The sequence below is a fragment of the Lampetra planeri genome, chromosome 31, assembly GCF_965212315.1.
Source record: "Lampetra planeri chromosome 31, kcLamPlan1.2.h2, whole genome shotgun sequence".
NCBI classification, from domain to species: domain Eukaryota; kingdom Metazoa; phylum Chordata; class Hyperoartia; order Petromyzontiformes; family Petromyzontidae; genus Lampetra; species Lampetra planeri.
This window is the reverse complement of record NC_136137.1, coordinates 8,383,766-8,398,192: the sequence shown is the minus strand read 5'-3', so window position 1 is coordinate 8,398,192 and position 14,427 is coordinate 8,383,766.

The window sequence follows — 14,427 nt, the reverse complement described above, 5'->3', positions numbered from 1 at the left end:
CGGGGGGGCAGGAGGGGGCGGTGACGTAGACGACGGGGCCAGGAGGAGGAGGAGACACACTGGGGGAAGAGGAGGAGGTGGGGGCCAAGAGGAGGTGGGGGCAGGTGGAGGTGGGGGCCAGGAGGAGGTGGGGGCAGGAGGAGGTGGGGCCAGGAGGAGGAGGAGACACACTGGGGGAAGAGGAGGAGGTGGGGGCCAAGAGGAGGTGGGGACAGGAGGTGGGGGCCAGGCGGAGGAGGAGACACACTGGGGGAGGAGGAGGTGGGGGCAGCAGGAGGAGGAGGAGACACACTGGGGGAAGAGGAGGAGGTGGGGGCCAAGAGGAGGTGGGGGCAGGAGGAGGTGGGGGCCAGGAGGAGGTGGGGGCAGGAGGAGGTGGGGTGGGGGCAGGAGGAGGTGGGGGCAGGAGGAGGTGGGGGCCAGGAGGAGGTGGGGGCCAGGAGGAGGAGGAGACACACTGGGGGAAGAGGAGGTGGGGGCAGCAGGAGGAGGAGGAGGAGACACACTGGGGAAGAGGAGGGGGTGGAAACAGGAGGAGGAGGGGAGAGAGGAGGAAGGGGAGGAGATGGAGGAGGAGACAGGAGGTGACTGAGAAGGAGGTGGAGACAGACGAGGGGACAGGAGACTTTGTACGGAGAGGAGACGCAAGGAGGCAGGGGAGAGAGAATGCGAGACGTTCGATGCTACGTCGATCTCGCGGCGCCGTAGTTACAACAACATTCAACGTTCTCAAATCCCACCTGCCTGTCCACGCAGCAGTAACGTGCTGTAACAAACACACGGATGATAACCCCACGGTTGATCGGAAGGTGGGGTGGGGGCGGGGAATGAAGGAGACAAAAATAAGTAATATTTAAAAATACTTTTTTTAAACACGCTTTAATGAAATGAACCGTACGAGTAATGGCAGAACTCCACGACTCCAGGAAATGGCCCCGAGGCTTGCCATAACGTACGGGGCCGTGGCCAATTACAGCCAACGTGAGTTGAGCGTGGACAATTAGACCCAAGCCAAAGCATAACATATAAAAAAGAATGTTTAAAGATAGATATTTTATTTTTTATGATAGAATATAGTATTGTCATCAGTATGACATATGTATACCAAGTTTGCAGTCGATACCACATTGGGAAGTGGGTTAAAATTGAGTTACAAGATTTGAGGATACGACAACAAACAGTGAGTTAAATAAAAGCGTGTAAATAAATCAATAAAAGGAGGGAACCGCTGGCAAAACGGTGGACTCGTGGAGACAGACCGGGTGGACTGTCTCCCGTCTCCGTCTGTGGTGGAGTTGTAAAGTGTGGGACACTCATGCCTGCTTGTCCAGGGCGTCTGGCCGCATGGAGGGATCTGCAACAAAAACAACCACCAGAGAGGGCTCTGCAGAGCTCCCCTTGCAGTTGGTAGCCCATCTATTAGCAGTGGATTGAGCAAGTCATTTCAGGGATGCAATTTTTTTTAGATACCACACATAGAATGAGAGAAGATGGTTACTTAAACGTGGGTTTATACGCAGTGGATTGAGCAAGTCATTTCAGGGAAGCATTTTTTTTAGATACCACGTAGAATGAGCGAAGATGGGTTACTTAAACGTCGGTTTATACGGCGTCTAAATGCGACCGCATCTCGCGCACAGACACAGTGGGCATATTTAATAGAGGGAGACAGGCAAGGAAAACAAGGAACACCACACATTGGCACGGGTGCTGTATTTTTACGACTTGTGCGGCTACGTTATTCATTCATTACTACATCGTTATGGTGGTCATTCATTGTGCATCGGCTGGACACAACTGGAACACATAACAGAGTACAGTGGGTATGCTTACAAGGACAATTTTTGAAGGTGGACTGGGCCCTAAAAAATATTAAATAGTGCTTCTGTAAAGCTAAACTTGATACTGTAACGAAAGAAAACCTAAAAATGTTCCTACACAATTGTTTACAACACTGCCTTTAAAGCAAAAACTATGATAGACGTTATGGCCAATTTATTGCATTCTTGCGTATGGCAAATGTCGAGGTCTGCAAGTCACGAGAAGGCTTCAGGAGAAAGTTCGTTTGGTGATGCTGTTCCTCCTCTAAAGGAGTGCAGATTCAGTGGTTTACTATCTGGTCCATAGTTTGGGTTACACTGTGGCTTATCTTGAATGTATCTATAGGCATCTTACGTATATTTTCTCTTTAGTTCTTTCGGTAAAGTCACGTAGGTAGAATTTTTTTTTTAATTTTTTAAAATTATTTGTAAAGTCACGTAGGTAGAAAAATGTAATAAAAAATAATTATTTTTCTACCTACGTGACTTTACCGAAAGAACCAAAGAGTATGGATTTCTGCAGTCACGAAAGCTTCAAATCAAGATCTTACGTATCTATTATAACGTCTCTATGTGTCTCTATGGCCGTCCTATCCGAGCCATTGCTTGGGTTGCATGTTCACAATGGCATATCTCATTTATGAAAGGACAAAATTAATCCTGAGGTTTTTTTTTTGGGTTAGATCGCATATAAATGTGTCGTTAAACCCGCCACCACCCGACACAGCCAATTAGTAAGGTTTATCAATTACAACCAGCCTCATCAGGCGACAGCCAGAGTTGTCGCCGAATGAGGTTCGTTGTAATTACCGATGAAACGTCGGACTCAAATTGTAAATGTGAGTTTGCTCTCCAACACACCGGCCGGCAGAACGAGTAACGAATTGGCACGTTTTGTATAACGTGACAAACCTTACTGGTGGGGCGAGTATAACGACACACATATACTATGGGAACCTCATTTGCCAGTAAAAATATGATAATAGTTTTTTTACCCTTCTATCTGGCAACAAAACTGACACCTTTTTACAAGGAGTCATGTTTGCATAGACCACAATACCTGCAGTCATAATGTAAACAAAAAACATAACTCTGATAATGTGCACTGTCCTTGAAGTTGATTGGTCCACACCCAAAAAGCTGTCTCGGGTGTGGACCAATCAACTTCAAGGACAGTGCATATATTATCAGAGTTATGTTTTTTGTTTGCATTATGACTGCAGGTATTGTGGTCTATGCAAACATGACTCCTTGTAAAAAGGTGTCAGTTTTGTTGCCAGATAGAAGGGTAAAAAAACAATTATGACACACGTATATTTACGCGATCTACCGCAAACCCCCCTCTATTATGGATAATATTGGTCGCGAAAGCCGACCGCGTGTTCAACAAAGTGAACGTAGAAATATACTCTTCGGTTTTTTTCGGTAAAGTCACGTAGCGGAAAATAAATAAATAAAAATTATTTTTACTAATATAAATAATAATAGAAATCAAATAATAAATAACGACGTTTCGGAGGCAACACAAGCTTCCTACATCAGTTAGTAGTTATTTTGCTGTGCCTTTTTACACCTGATGAAGGAAGCTTGTGTTGCCTCCGAAACGTCGTGATTTATTATTTGATTTCTACAAGAAGTATTTATATATTTATTTATTTCCCCCTACCGAAAAAACCTAAGAGTATGAATCCTTGCAGTCACGAAAGCTTCACATATAGAATGAACGTAGAAAACAGATTGCACGCAGGGAGTGGGGGTCACGACGGGGCAGGGGGGGGGGTCACAAGGGGAGGGATCTGTGAACGACTCCGCCCCCTATCAATCGGAAACGCCCCCTCCTCGCCCCCGACCCTTTGACCGGAAACTCGCTGTATGAAAAATAAGAAGTTTTTTTTAACCCTTTCTGGCAATAAAACAGGAGGTGTTAAGATGTTCAACACCAAAGAGATACCCTTTGTAAGGAATCCAGTACTACACTAACCACACACAGTGCTTGTGATAAACATGCAAACTGATTTCTTTCTAGATTTGAACGTTTCGTAACTGCAAGGAGGAATCTCCTTTGGTTCTTTCGGTAAAGTCACGTGGGTGAAAAAATAAAATTAAAATGAATAATTATATTGACATTGTCTTTGACACTGATTGGTCGAGCCCTCAGCCCCGCCCCTACTAAGCACCCGCATTTGGACCAATCACGAGCATTGTTTATGCGAGTCACGTGGCTCCGATCGCGTCCGTTCGGCAAGAGGGGAACAAACGAGGAATCTGTGGAGGCCAGGGAGGTTGTGATGGCAGGCAGCGTGTGTGTGTCTGTGTGTGTGTGAGTGTCGTGTGTTGTATGTGTGTGTCGTGTGTGTCTGTGTGAGTGTGTGTGTGTCTGTGCCAGGCCTGGCACAAGCGTCGTGGTGACGTCACCGCCACTTAGTGGCGAATGGCGGTTGTTGTGTCTGTGTGTGTGTCACTGTGTGTGTGTGAGTGTCGTGTGTGTGTTGTGTGTCTGTGTGTGTGGGGAGCGGTAGTGTAGCAGTTAACGCGCTGCGCTACGAACTTGGCGACCCGGATTCGATTCCCGCTCACGGGCAACATTTAGTGACGATTATCTGGGCCTCTCCTAGGTCGACTCAGCCTCAAATGAGTACCTGGTGCGGTGTGTAAACATCACCACTGGGGAGACAAAGGCGGCCGGGCGTGGTGTTGGCCACCCACCCCCTCGTGTGCCGTGCCAGCCTTCATAGGTGCTCGCTAACAGCATTGCCCCTTACAGTCTGTTAAGGCTATACGGGGGATCTTTGTCGTGTGGGTGCTGTGCACTCACCCCAGGTACACGCCATCCGTCTGATGGCCGGGGCGAAGGCAAGAACACCCCGCCACGACCCGATCCCCACATGACCCTCACTTCACATGACCCCAACTTACCCGAACCTGACCCCAACTCACCTCCGCTTGATCGGACCTGACCCTAACTTTACCCAAACCGCCTGCCACTTTACTCCATCTGATCTCCACCAGACCCCACGCGGCCCCCTTTACGCCGCCCACGGGTTGAAATGGAACGACGCACCGCTAACATTTTACATAAACGCAGTGACCCCGTTGGAGTGTATGGTTCGGCACGACAGTCAATGGTACACAAACTTTGAACAACACATTGAGAACGGGGGAACTGATGATGTCAAGCCCATAAGATACACATCATATTATGAGCAAACATCTTGCATTTACACATCTTATAAAGCCACATTCTAATTGTGTAAATGACCCGTTCAACATTAACTTAATCGGCATTCCTCTGCGGTGGCATAATGGTTACACCGTAGTCAACAGGCAGGTCACCTTCGGCCGTACTCCCACCTCTTCCAAAGAAGTCTGCCTAGCGTGGAAGAGTAGGCCAACTAGCCTTTTAAGAGGATATGTAGAAGCTTCCATCTCGTGGAGGCTCTTCTGCCAGCAGGGGCATGAGCAAGATATTGCAGGGCTGCCTCTTTACATTTGCTTCAATAACTTACTGATTAATTTTTCCCTTCTCCATGAAAAAAAGATATATTTATGTCGATGATAAAAAACTCAACCTGCAAAAACCAGAATCTTTACTACCTCATAATAAAATACAAATGCATGGAATAAATAGCAACCCAGCTTTATTGTATTTATCATTTAAGAGTAGCAGCAGCAGCATTGTATCGGTGGTAAAATATTACAAATCATTTGGCTCAAGCTGAAAAATGTAAGATGACTCCTAAACAAAACTTTGGAATTTCACCACAGCAGCAGCATCAGACCCCTCCTGACAAGTCACAGCACCGGTTCCTGGCGAGATGAATCGTTCGTGAGAAGCGTCGAGTCGGAGGGGTGAGTGGCATTCCGAGGGGCCGAACTCATTACTGGCCAAGACGCTGTCAACAACGAAACCGAAAAGCGAACGAGAGAGTTGAAGAGGAACCCCCGAGCCTAGAGAAGTGCCAGAGGTAAATGTGTGGGGTAAGGTCATTGAAATCAAGAGGAAGACTCGCTGCGTGTTGCTTTGGGGTGGGGTACACGTCTGTTGTCCTGGTACGGGTGCTCAATTTTAGCTGGAGTAGGCCGGCAAAACTGCTCCGGGAATTATTTTGGCGCGCTGTCTCCATCTCGCCTTGTTTTATCCTCATATATATATTTTTTTTATAAACCTGTGTATAGAATTATAGGAATATAGGGTAAAATACCAAATGATTATTATGCATCGGTGATGCAGTGCCTGTCAATAACCAACCCTGGCTGGTTCTAATGTTTGGTTGGATAGTTGGTAAGGGTTAAGGGGAGGATTAGCATTTGATTGTCTTATGAGCTGTACTCACCAATTAGCAATGCAGTTCTTTTTCAACTTGTTGTTTCGTGTGTCAGTGTTGGTCTTCACAGCACCCTGCACACGGACCAGTCTACAGGCGAATGAAACGCTGGCCGTCTGTCAAGTGCGTTTCGCCAGATGCAATTGGTCTCCACCATCACCCAAAATGGCCCGCGTTCCTGCGTGTAGCCCGAGCACGAGGAATTTGTTGGGGTTTTATGAGAAGTCTGACCTTGCTAAATTCCAATGCCACTTCCTCGTGTGAACACCACGAAGATGCAATGGGTGCAGTGTACATTTCGCAATGGGGAGTCCAGAGGAATGGGGAAGTGTTGGACAATCATTAAGAATGTATGCATCATTTATACCTTAAGCCACAGGCGAAACAAAGAATGTTCGCGTGCCCCCTCTGCGAAAACGCATCTGTCGTGTTACAGTGCTCCTGTTCACCATGTGAAGTTCCATTTGCTGCGTGAGCCAGCAGTTTCTGTCTTGGCTTTCTCTTTTGATTGTCACCGCTCCGTGTCCCACGTGTATGATTATTTGCATAGATACATTCCAGCTGCGGTCACAGTAGTGACGACAATCGGCGGCCCTGGGCCCGTCCCATCACACATCCGAGGTGGTGGTGGTGGCACCGCGCTCCTCCACCTCCTGCCCGTGCTGGCCGCACACGCGTCCGCCGAGGCAACCGCAAGCGCAAGCGCACGGCGACGCACGGGACGGTGATCCGACCACCGCGCTGACCTCGGGGCTTCGCACCGCCCCGATCGGGCCCGGGAGGGCCGGAGGCCGGGCGGGGGGTCCCGTAATGGGGTTCTCGTCCTCCACGGCACGTGCCTTGTCGTAGTCGAGCAGACGCCAGTGCTGGTTCACGGCGAGCCAGCGGCGCACCACCCGACGTACCGACGGGCCCTCGTGCACAATGAGGCCTGCCGGACGTGGGTGGGAAATACATAGAGCAGACTCTTTGTGATCTCATCGTCCTTATTGAACCTTTCACAAGTTTTATTCCAACTGTTTTTGGCATCAGGGCATGAACTAAAGAAATGTCCGTTTGAAAATGTGGCTCAGAGGATGACCACGACAGAGGTGGCAATGAGATCGGTTTACACGAGTAAGGTGGATCCTGGCATCGGGAGACCACAACACGGGGAGACCTTCACCCATCGCTGGATAATTAATTAATGGCTGATAATGATGCTTTTCAATGTTTTGGCAATGTTTTTAAAGCAAATAAATGCAGTATATATATGAAAGACTCTCCCTTATATTGAATTGAGTTTTTCAATTGTATTGAAATTGTGTATGCTGGTGATTCATATTTGAGTTTTGGTTTAGGCTACATAATGATCTGACCAAATGTTATTGTGGGGAACCCTCGACCACCCAAAACGGCCAAATCAATTAATGAGCATGCGTACAAGCGTTTAACACGCCACTTATTTATTGTTTTAGCTTTGGCAATAAGTTTAAGAATGATGATTTATCAATGAGACAATATAGAAATGTACAATCCTCTTAACAAAATGTAGCAATTTGATACTATACATACATATGGTACACAATTGCTACATTTGGTAGCGATGATTGTTGTCACATTTAACGTTTGTACTTGTACTCATGACATAATTAGGCTGTGTCGGGTGTTGGAGGATTCCTAATGGCAGGGATTTGGACAAATCCTTACATGGTACAACCCAAATATATATGTCCTGAATCATAACATTGGCTGTGAAAACCTATGGGCCATGTGTTTGCTGGTCTGACGGCGTCACTTTATAAAAAGTATGAATGCATAACTCTTGCAGAGAGGAATGCTGGCATTCGCTTATAGATTAACCTGCTTTTCTCATAATGCAACGAGCAAAACAGGTTTATCTAAAAGTAATGCATCTGTGAGAGTAGCCAGACTTGACCGACTCACAGCTGCTGCCTCCAGGGCCCTGTGTGTCACGAGCGCTCGATGGTAATGATGGCGCTTATCACGACCGCTGGTGCATGTGCGTTCCATTATGAGCGGTGGCGCAACAGTTAGCACACTGCGCTACAAACCCGGCGACCCCAGTTCGATTCCCGCTCATGGCCACCAACGCCAGTGACGATTATCCGAACCAGTCCTGGGCCTCCCCTAGGTAGACTCAGCCTTAAATGAGTACCCAGTGCGGTGTGTAAACATCAGCACTGGGGAGACGATTGTGTTGGCCACCCATCCCATCGTGCGCCGTGCCCGGCCTTCAAAGGTGCTCGCTCACAGCACTCGCCCCAAAAGTCTGTTAAGGCTATTTATAGGGGAGATCTTTGTCTTTGCTTTTGTCTGGTGTCATCATCTACAACCTGAGTCTGTCCCACCCGCCTGCCCAGCTATTACTTCATAACGTCATGAGTAGACTGTGCTCGCGTACACTCAGCAAATACCTAAGACCGACGTTAACGCTCAGCGCTCACTCGACTGAAATTGGTGCCCCGGGCCGTCACTTTGACCGCACCCGGGCATCGTTTTGCAAAGAGCAATGAACCAAAGCTCCACACCAGCAGCCGGATTGAAACTAATGGGCTATACCACCTCTGAGCTCTTGATCAAGCAAATCAAAATCAACCACTGTTATGTGATAACTCAACGGCTTCCTCACTGGCACTGATATATTCAAAAGTAACACAATTGTAACAGTGGGTTGATGAGTATTAAAGGGAGAGACACTTGTGGAGCTTCCACGGATTTATAATTATCATCTCACAGCCACTTGTTGCGCTACAAACGGACATCGCAGAAATATCTCGACAGGGAAGGGGGTAACACATCTAACGTCGGTCTGGATTGTGAAGCCTCGTGAATTAGCATCGCTCGCCCATGCGGACTCAAGCACTGCGTACGTATTTTGAAATTCGTGCGTAAGGTTGGGTGAAAGACTCGGACTCTGTTAAGTGCCAATCAGCATCCAGTCTCTGGGGACAGGGCGTGCTCTGCTCACTTCCCTGAGTAATTTAGCCGGGGCATAAAAGTGGCAGCCTCGGTGCCCTAACTCCACCCTAAAGAGATACTGCGAGCAGCGGTTCTCTCTTGCCACGCAGGAGAACTAGTACGTATTATTCGAGGGTATTACGAGTACATTATTTCAATTTAATATATCATTGAACACATATATCTTGTGGCCGTGATTAGTTTGACGTCACTGCAGGATTATCGTAGATTCTATTGAAGTGCCATTTCTGTTGCTTGCATCCGCTGTGTCATTTACGAATGCAAAAGGGCCATTGCCTGAAACGTCGCCGATTATGTGTGTTTTTTTATCTTAAGGCCCACACGGTGATACTGACGAGTGTGTTAAGTATTTTCTTGGGGGTATATTTGACTGGTAATGATCCTCTGAACACTCACAGAACAATTATTGTTTTCATCAAAATCGGTGCTCCTGTGGTTTATAATAATAATGCAATTTATAACGCGCACACATTTGCGGACGTAACGGCCGCAACTCAGAGGCGCGGAGCCAAGCTCCATGACCGAGTCGCTGCCCTCCCGTGTTGCACGACTTCTTTCATAAATTATCTGAAGACAAATTGATTTGTTGTGGCCACTGGGGTGTTCTGCGAGTTTGAGGAAACATCGAAGCCGCGTCCGGATGCTGCTTGCCGAACCTAATTATTGGCGAGGGTATTCATTTCGGGAACCCTAGACTTTTCCTATATCGACATCTCTCTGCTGAGGGTGGGGGTGGGGGGCATCGTTTTTGGAATGATGACCATTCATAAGCTATTATTTGATGGAAATTATTGAGTAATACATATTAATTCACACAAACGAATTCAGGTGATATGAGGCAAAAACGTTGCATAGTCCATCCCAATGAACACGTTTGTAACCCTAAGCCCCGACCCAAACCTCACTTTTGATCTCTTAACGGGGCCATGGGAGACTTCCTCGTATTATTGCTTTCATGGCAGCGCCCCGTGCTGCCTGCTCACGGTATAGCACGTGGCGATATCTGTGGGCAGCAGGGCCCAGTGCAGTAACATACATTATACTGGTAGGAACCTCCTGGTTACACCAGCCCACAGGGGATTATTGTGTCCGTCCGTCGTGCAGGGAGGGGCTGGGTGGGCAGGGAGGGGCTGGGTGGGGAGGGCTGGGTGGGGAGTGGGGAGGGGCTGGGTGGGGAGGGTGGGGCTGGGTGGGGATGGGAGGGGTAGGGCTGGGTGGGGAGGGGCTGGTCACCCCGTGGTGCCCTTATAAAACTCAACGTTTAACCTACTCACGCCGGCTTGTGCCCACCCTCACAGTCGGGCATATTTGCGGAATACACCACGCCGCCGTTGACCCTGGCCATTGACCGAGCAACCCAACGTTCCTACCAGCTCCCTCCGCAGGAATGTGTTATATCCTCCCCTCTTCACAAAACCCGCACTGAGCAGCATCGTGAGATGCGGTCAAACAACCCCCACGATGCGTACTGTGGTGAGGAAGGCCCTCGTCATCCAGCCGTGGTTGGGCACACATGCCCAACTCGTTTGGGTGGGTAAAGCCCCCTGTGACTCATTTCCACGACCACTGAGAGCCGGTCTCCGCTATGCGGGGCTTTTCCCTGTCATTTACAGATTTGGTTTCAGGAGAACAGTTCGCTACCAGCCCAGGAATGGCCCAGGAACAGTAGCACAGCAGTGGTCTCACGTCACCGTGTTCCACGAACAATGCGGTTAGCATTCTTGGTTCTTTCCGTAAAGTCACGTAGAATGGAAATACCTGTCTTCTCGACAGACCTGTTCTCCACCTGAGGACGGCTGCTTGTGTTGTGGCCGAAACGTCGTGAGAATTATTTTATTATGTTTTATTTTTATAATTTTATTATATCCATTCTACGTGACTTTACCGAAAGAACCAAGAAGATGAATCCCTGCAGTCACAGAAGCTTTAAATCAAAATTTAATGCGGTTAGCGTAAAGCTACCATATTATCGGGAGGTTCCTGCGGTCAGCCCCGCCTGCTTTATAACCCCACCCACTTTGTAACCACGCCCACTCCATCGCTATCCCAACCCGCACGGAGGAATCCGATTCGCTGTCTCTCATATTAGCCCCGACCACTAACTCAAGTAGCCCCGCCCTTTGCAAGTCTCACAAGTTGATCATCTCATGTGGTGGTGGACGACGGAGCATCTGTTTGTTGGTCTGTCAACTCCTCTAGGAGCCATGCACCGTGGAGGACCTCGTCAGGGCTACAAACCGGTCCACATCATCGTCATGTTTGTCGTCGTCATCAAACAAGTGCCCGATACTGGATAAACATCTGACTGTGGTGTGAGGTAAGGCCCATCGAGATATATAGCTCTTTTTCAGAATCAACGTGGCCACAAATGATCACTCAACGAAGTGGCTTATCGTGTGGAAATGTAAAGCAGCCAAATACTCTCAATGCGTGTTTCTGAATTGTGGAGGGAAAAACCGGAGTGCCCGGAGAAAAATCCCACACAACCACGGAAAAGAGACGTGCGAACTCCAAATATACAGGCGTCAGGTGTGGGATCTTACCCACAACCTGCATACCAGTCGAGGTAGTAAACGTCTCGCCACCGTGGCGCATATGAGCATGAGGCCGAAACATTTTAAACTTGGGACAAAGTCAGGGTGGCTGTGGGGCAGAGACGCGACCGAGTGGTGACATGTTTGCTGCTTTTTGCAGGGGTTCGCGTGTCGAATCCGGCAGGCCACCCTGGTTAACGCTGGGGTGTGTGACAACGAGACATCACGCGCCGTCTCATTCACAGTGGACGTTAGAGATTCCCCGACGCCATACGAAGAGGGCGGGCCATTGTGTGCCGGCGCTACCGGTCTAAATTTCAAGGGTGGCACAGTCGGGTTTTTTACAATCGGATTTAGTTGTCTTTTTATATTAAACCCGATCATCTGAGATTGGGAGAAATCCGGTTTAATTGGTTCTAATTGCAGAACCGCACTTCACAACGATGGGCTTCATCCATTCCCCAAGCTAAGGAACTCACTGGCGCCCACGATTGTGGAGAAGCTCGTGTTCATCACGACCAACCTGCCCGCCGCATTCTACGACTACCCCGTGCCCGACGGCCCCCCGAGTACGATAGCAGCACCGACGAGGAAGCAGCCTAAGCCTATCAGAGTTTCGTGTTCATTAAATCAGGTTTTAATTCCCCGAAATTGGGTTTAATTGTATTAAAGAAAAAACCCGATGCCTGCCGCTGGAAAAATCGGGTTTTTCCCACTCATGCTAAATTTGCCAAATTAGAAAAGTGACACCGTCAATCGCTCATTTGGGATTTCACACAGCAGAAGTATCCATCGCCTCCTACCAGCAGACAAATGCCCGATAATAGGCCCGGTGCTGAGCCATCATGTGCCCACACATGGTGGCTGTCGATTGGGGAGGGTGGGGACCATTGGAATTGATCATTAATAAAGTTGTCACGCGAGCCAGCGTGCCCAGTCTATTCCTGCTTCACCAGCACCACCGGTGCTGTGACTGGCGAACATTTCAACGGGTAACGACATTCCGCTGATCGTCGTGACCGACATCATGAGGCAGTTGCAACTGCGAGACCAGTCTACAGCAACACCGGTGCTGCTCAATCGGTCATAAATCGACCCGCTCGTTCACGCGACTTCCATTTATTGGCCGTGCGCCGCGCCTACCGATGCACACGAGGTCCATGCAGGCGTACATGGCGTAGCACACGCGGAACAGCGGGTCCACACGCTGCCAGCGCGCGGCGGGGCTGAACGCCGACCAGAGCAGCCACGCCAGGCTGGCGCAGAGGAACACCGCGCCCAGCACCACGGCCGACACCTGCACGCGCTCCACCACCGACAGAGACACGGCGCGCCACTGCGCACGCACAACAGACAAAGATCCCCCGTGCAGCCTCAACAGACTGTTGGGGCAAGTGCTGTTAGCGAGTAGCGCCGTTAAAGGTGGGTGGCCAGCACTACGCCCGACCACCTTTGTCTCCCCAGTGGCGATGTTTCAAAACCGCACCAAGTACTCATTTGAGGCTGAGTCGGCCTAGGGGAGGCCCATGACCAGTTCAGATAATCGCCACTGGTGTTGGCCGTGAGCGCGAATCGAACTTGGGTCGCCAGGTTCATCGTGCGGCGCGCTAACCACTACACCACCACTCCGCACACACGGACACACACACGCACACATGCAAACACGCACGCACCTTCTGCCTACGGAGCCGCTATCACAGATACATCCACAAGGATGGATGCCAACATTTGTGCGACCTTGTCTTTGTCAAGGTGCCCCATAACGAGAGAACCTTGCTGCTCAAACAGATGAATCAGACCGCCTCTCAAACCACTTGCGCGCTGTCTTGACACATTGCCAACGCTGAACATTTCGTTATTTTTGTCTCCTGGATACATTAACGCTGACCGAGTGCGTGCACGAATTATATTCTCAAGTATGGGTGTCTTTTTTGCTCAAACTGGAAACGAACAAATCACCAATCGTCAAAGGGAGACTGATCTCTGGTATTTAGAGTGATCCCATTGGGACCTCGTGGGCTCTGGCAGTCGGGGTTAGGGTTGGTGGTTAGGGTTAGTGGTTAGAGTTTAGTGGTTAGGGTTTAGTGGTTAAGGGTTTAGTGGTTAGGGTTAGTGGTTAGGGTTAGTGGTTAAGGTTTAGTGGTTAGGGTTTAGCGGTTAGGGTTTAGCGGTTAGGGTTTAGCGGTTAGGGTTTAGTGGTGAAGGGTTAGTAGTTAGGGTTAGTGGTTAGGGTTTAGCGGTTAGAGTCTAGCGGTTAGGGTCTAGCGGTTAGGGTTTAGTGGTTAGGGTTTAGTAGTTAGTGTTTAGTGGTTAGGGTTAGTGGTTAGGGTTTAGTGGTTAGGGTTTAGTGGTTAAGGTTAGTGGTTAGGGTTTAGTGTTTAGTGGTTAGGGTCAGAGGTGTGGACTCGAGTCATGTGACTTGGACTCGAGTCAGACTCGAGTCATGAATTTGATGACTTGCGACTCGACTTGGACTTGCATAACAATGACTTTGTCCCACCTATGAGATGTGGACTCGAGTCATGTGACTTGGACTCGATTCAGACTCGAGTCATGAATTTGATGACTTGCGACTCGACTTGGACTTGCATAACAATGACTTTGTCCCACCTCTGGTTAGGGTTAGTGGTTAGGGTTAGTGGTTAGGGTTTAGCAGTTAGGGTTAGCGGTTAGGGTCTAGCGGTTAGGGTTTAGTGGTTACAGTTTAGTGGTTAGGGTCTAGTGGTTAGGGTCTAGTGGTTAGGGTCTAGCGGTTAGGGTCTAGCG